Raw genomic sequence first — 5,923 nt, 5'->3', positions numbered from 1 at the left:
GTGCGAAGTGGGCTGGCTACTGACACAACTCAGACTGACATTTAAATGAGTGACGCGAGATAGAAGACGAGCATCACTAAACCGAAATACTATTGCAGTCTTTTCACTTTCAAAGGACATTGATTGCAGAAATATAAAATCTTCCAACGATTCAAACAAGCAATCTGGTAACAGGATATCTAATGTAGGATAAATGTTCAGAATGTAGGTAGTGCTTTCAAAGGGGGAAAAATAAAACAATTTAGTGCGGTAGTAGGTTTACAACTCAACAGATCACCCAGTGGGATATCAGTTAACCGCTGCAGTTTAGTTTCCTCGCAGGGATCCCTTTAAAAGGCGAGTGTGTCGTGTGGAGATTGATCTGAGCAGCAGGTGGCGGTCTGGTGCTCCTTATGGCGTGACTGCTGCGCTGAAGCTCCACTCTCCGGTTACCGCTCCGCTCATGTGACCCCCTCGTCACCTCCCTCTCCTGCCGAGGCTGAAATAGGCCGCTCTCTGCGCAGTCACTCGTTGCTGTGGTGAGGTGGTGTAGCGCTGCGTGTGGTTGTCTGTAGTCGGTGATCAGTGTTAGTTTAACGGGTAGCCTAATCATTACCATTCCCCCCAAAACTCCCTCCAAGACTCCACTGAAAAAAAGCCCACGAGACACACAATAGGTCCTCAGTCTAAGTTGTAGGCTAGTGGCTCCTACAGGAGCAAAGCACAGGCCAAGATCCAGACCCAGCAGGATCCATTCCAGACAGATTAGGAGGGGACCGCGGTAGGTCTAGTCTGTAAGAGGTGAGGCGAGAAGAATGGTGTGTGTGTGTGTGTGTGTGTGTGATGGAGAGGAGGAGGAGCAGTGGTTTAGAGACCGTCTCCATTATTCCTTCTTTTCTGTGATGTGAGCTGAGTGTGTGTATCCTATGTGCTAGTGTTTTTCAGTGCAATTGAAGGTGAGATTCAGGAGAGAGAGAGCACGCGTGTGTGTGTGTGTGTGTGTGTGTGTGTGTGTGTGTGCGTGCGTGTTTGTTTCTGAGTATATTTGTTTGTGTGTGTCTCACCGTGTGTGTCTGTTTCTGATAATATTTGTGTGTGACTGTGTGTGTGTGTGTGTGTGTGTGTGTCTGTTTCTGATAATATTTGTGTGTGTGTGTGTGTGTGTGTGTGTGTGTGTGTGTGTGTGTGTCTGTTTCTGATAATATTTGTGTGTGTGTGTGTGTGTGTGTGTGTGTGTGTCTGTTTCTGATCATATTTGTGTGTGTGTGTGTATGTGTGTCTGTTTCTGATAATATTTGTGTGTGTGTGTGTGTGTGTGTGTGTGTCTGTTTCTGATAATATTTGTGTGTGTGTGTGTGTGTGTGTGTCTGTTTCTGATAATATTTGTGTGTGTGTGTTTGTGTGTGTGTATTTGTGTGTGTGTGTTTGTGTGTGTGTGTGTGTGTGTCACTCTAGTATCACTCTTTAACTCACCTGTATCTGTTTTTGATTATGAATAAATTGCAAACACTTAATTTCAACATTTATTTATTTATTTAGCCTAGTTACTCTTCTCGCTCCCACTTCCAATCGTTTTTTTTTATATAGGCTACTGTATATCATGAAACACGTTTCTTTGAGTCATGCCTTTTTATTTGGGAGACTGCAACATACTTCTGTCCACTAAAACACTTTCATTATTGCTGCGCAAGATCTGGTTAAGCCTTACACGCGCTGTCTGACTTGTCTCTCCAGCGAAACACTGCACACATAAAACCAGAATAGGCTATTGAAACATCAACATATTTTTCTTTAGCCTGTATGTTTTTTTTTATTTGGGAGACTTTCCAAGAAACGTCCGTCTGCTAAAACACTTTGGATACCAGTGCACGTTGGCGCAATTACTGTAGGCTACTGTACGCGCCCTATAGCTTGCTCGTTGTCTGTCCAGCTGCACGGGAGGTTTAGACACAATTCAGATACAGTTCAGAACGATGTATATGAAATATATTTTGGGGGAAACGTGTTGCTTCTGGTAATTTGACGTTAGCAGTTGTGTTGTCATGCTGAAAGTGCAATATTTTTCAGAGACAGTATAGTTTTCTTTCCGGTACGGCGTACCCTCTCCAAATATGTTAGTGGTACTCCGTACCGGCCAGTACCGGCTTACTTTCAGCCAGCCCGCCGCTGCCCCTTCAACAGATGGGGGGAGAACACGTGTCACACTCGAGAGGTCAGGGGTGCTGCCGCCTCCTTCCCACACCTCCCCACACCTCCCCGCTCCTCCCCACTCCTCTGCTCTCCTCCTCTCTCCTCTCCTCCTCTCTCCTCCTCTCCTTCACTCCTCTCCTTCACTCCTCTCCTCTCCTCTCTCCTCCTCTCCTCTCCTGGGTAAATGAATGCCCTGAGGTACACAAGGTCTAAGTGACTTGGCAGTTGGCACAACACCACAGACGCCAGACAGACTCTCTACTCCACTTCTCCTCTCCTCTCCTCTCCTCCTCTTCTCTCTCCTCGCCTAAGTGAATTAGCAGTTGGCACAGCACCACAGACACCAGACAGACTCCGAGACTTTGTAGAGCTATCGGTCCAGACACTACAGTGACGTGCATTAATGTTGATGTGCCAAGATGTCGTTTTATCGGACTCTCCAGTCTCCACCAGTCAGGGAAGTGCTGCCTGAGGGCCATGAGCTGGGCCGCAGAGATGTGTATGTGTGTGTGTGTGTGTGTGTGTGTGTGTGTGTGTGTGTGTGTGTGTGTGTGTGTGTGTGTGTGTGTGTGAGGGCTATAAGTGGGCCGCAGAGCGCTAAGGACGCAAGACAAAATCATTACTACAAGCAAGAGCAGGAGGAGGAGGAGGAGCAGGAGGAGGAGGAGCAGGAGCAGCAGCAGCAGGAGCAGGAGGAGCAGGAGGAGGAGGAGGAGCAGGAGGAGGAGCAGCAGGAGGAGCAGGAGGAGGAGGAGCAGGAGGAGGAGCAGCAGGAGGAGGAGGAGGAGCAGGAGGAGGAGCAGCAGGAGGAGCAGGAGGAGGAGGAGGAGCAGGAGGAGCAGGAGCAGCAGCAGGAGTAGCAGGAGCAGGAGGAGCAGCAGGAGGAGCAGGAGGAGGAGGAGGAGCAGCAGGAGGAGCAGGAGGAGCAGGAGGAGGAGGAGGAGCAGGAGCAGGAGTAGGAGCAGGAGCAGCAGGAGCAGGAGGAGGAAGAGGAGGAGGAGCAGGAGCAGCAGGAGCAGGAGGAGGAGGAGGAGCAGGAGCAGGAGCATTGCTATTATGTCAAAACAATAAGGGAAATGGTTTGTTTTTCCCAAAACACAAACGTTTGCAACATTGCAAGGGAAGCATGTTATGTGTACACACTGATAGGAGACTGTGTGTGTGTGTGTGTGTGTGTGTGTGTGTGTGTGTGTGTGTGTGTGTGTGTGTGTGTGTGTGTGTGTGTGTGTGTGTGTGTGTGGTTGTGTGTGTGTGTGTGTGGTTGTGTGTGTGTGTGTGTGTGTGTGTGTGTGTGTGTGTGTGTGTGTGTGTGTGTGTGTGTGCAACATTGCAAGGGAAGTATGTTATGTGTATACACTGAGAGGGGACTCAGAGAGATTGGTCATTTCTGATAAGCAGTGTGTGTGTGTGTGTGCGTGTGTGTGTGTGTGCGTGTGTGTGTGTGTGTGTGTGTTTGTGTGTGTTTGTGTGTGTGTGTGTCTGTGTGTGTGTGTGTGTGTGTGTTTGTGTGTGTGTGTGTGTGTGTTTGTGTGTGTTTGTGTGTGTGTGTGTGTTTGTGTGTGTGTGTGTGTGTGTCTGTGTGTGTGTGTGTGTGTGTGTCTGAGTGAGGACAACAGAAGCAGAAACAGAAGCAGAAAAAAGCTGCTCTGTGTTTTAGAGAGAGAGAGAGAGAGAGAGCGGGACTGCTCTGTGTTTTAGAGGAGAGAGAGAGAGAGAGAGAGCGGGACTGCTCTGTGTTTTAGAGAGAGAGAGAGAGAGAGAGAGAGAGAGCGGGACTGCTCTGTGTTTTAGAGAGAGAGAGAGAGAGAGCGGGACTGCTCTGTGTTTTAGAGGAGAGAGAGAGAGAGAGAGAGGGAGCAGGACTGCTCTGTGTTTTAGAGGAGAGAGAGAGAGAGAGAGAGTGAGAGAGAGAGGGACTGCTCTGTGTTTTAGAGGAGAGAGAGAGAGAGAGAGTGAGAGAGAGAGGGACTGCTCTGTTTTAGAGGAGAGAGAGAGAGAGAGTGAGAGAGAGAGAGAGAGCGGGACTGCTCTGTGTTTTAGAGGAGAGAGAGAGAGAGAGTGAGAGAGAGGGACTGCTCTGTGTTTTAGAGGAGAGAGAGAGAGAGAGAGGGGGGACTGCTCTGTGTTTTAGAGGAGGAGAGAGCGGGACTGCTCAGCCAATCAGCTCGTCCGTTCCCCAGCAGCAGTGTCGGCCCGTGGTGGCATTTGTTTGTCTGGACTCAGGCAGGGTTGGCACGGCGACTGTGGCGGCGACAGGAAAACTCATCCGAGGCACAGCGGGAAAATCTGCCACACTTCCGCTGCTGGGAGTTGTGTGCTGTGGAAAACCAGCCTCCTCCACCCCCCTCCACCCGCACACACACATGATACACACTAAACACACACGTACACACACACATATTCACACACACACACACACACACTCCCTGTGAGGTGCTTGGGTCGAGTCATATGACTCACAAACATGTTGACTCTTTTCCACAAGGTTCTCCACTACTAGGTTCTCCACTACTAGGTTCTCCACTACTAGGTTCTCCACTACTAGGTTCTCCACTAATGCAGCAGAATAAATCACATTCTATTAGTCCCACACCCCCAAGCTCCACACACACACACACACACACACACACACATACACACACACACACAAACACACACACAAGCTCCACACACACCCACACACACACACACACACAAGCTCCACACACATACACACACACACACACACACACACACACACACACAAGCTCCACACACACACACACACACACACACACACACACAGCTTTCAGGCTACGGAGTCTCCATGGCACTGGAAATAAAGATTCTGTAGGTGTTTTCATTGCAGTACCGACCAGAGATTCTGCTCATGTGCATCGGCGTCCTTCACACATAATGTAAGCATCATATCTGAATTACCCGAAAGGTCGGACATCCGTTTGACAAATATCTGCATATAGTGCGGAGGACATGTCTGAGATATATATGACCTACAGTAAGCATCCATAAGACGCATTTCATCGAGCTACAACTTATAATCTTTCATTGAAACAGACCTACAGTAAACACCTGGACTTGTCAGCTTTTCTACTGTTATCTTCACCAAATAGCAATACAGTACTTGTATTGTGCCTTAAATAGCAAGCAATAGCAAATAGCAATACAGCACTTTCTCTAAATGTGCCTTAGATCCATACTTACAACAGACACAGAGTTTTGAAAGTGTATAGTTGGAAAAAACTGTAAATCATTTGCAAGAGATGACTTCTACTGTGCCATTTTGTTATTGTCATTTGCAAGAGATGACTTTTACTGTGCCATTATTACTGTCATTTTCTCAGACTTTCTGCAGTAATCAGCTGACATTTTTACAAAAAACAAACATTACAGTTTTTCTTGATCGTTTTGATGCTTGTGTCAACTCTGACATCCCATTCTCAAAACAGTTTACACATGCAGCAAAAGCAAATCTTGCCTTCAAACAACACATCCTGTCATCAAATCACGGTGTGATTTTAATCAATCATTACACACTAGACAACGAAATGCAAAATATAGTTCTTAAAATGAGCATTTTTGCTATGTCTGTTCCATTTCTTTCTCATTTTTCTGGTATCAGAAAAAACTGAAAAGACTAAATGTACTGAATAAAAAATAATTGTATTCATTCCTCCCAAGATGTAACTGTCATTGATATGTAAGACATACAGTAAGAACCTGGACAAGACACATTTCATTGAACTGCAACTTGTCA

Source organism: Alosa pseudoharengus, unplaced genomic scaffold (genome assembly GCF_046254945.1).
Source record: "Alosa pseudoharengus isolate Yale_2024_CS ecotype anadromous, Long Island Sound unplaced genomic scaffold, YU_APseudo_1.1 YU_APseudo_1.1_scf_15, whole genome shotgun sequence".
In the NCBI taxonomy this organism is placed as follows: domain Eukaryota; kingdom Metazoa; phylum Chordata; class Actinopteri; order Clupeiformes; family Clupeidae; genus Alosa; species Alosa pseudoharengus.
The sequence above is the reverse complement of the archived record's forward strand: the minus strand, read 5'-3'. Positions refer to the sequence as shown.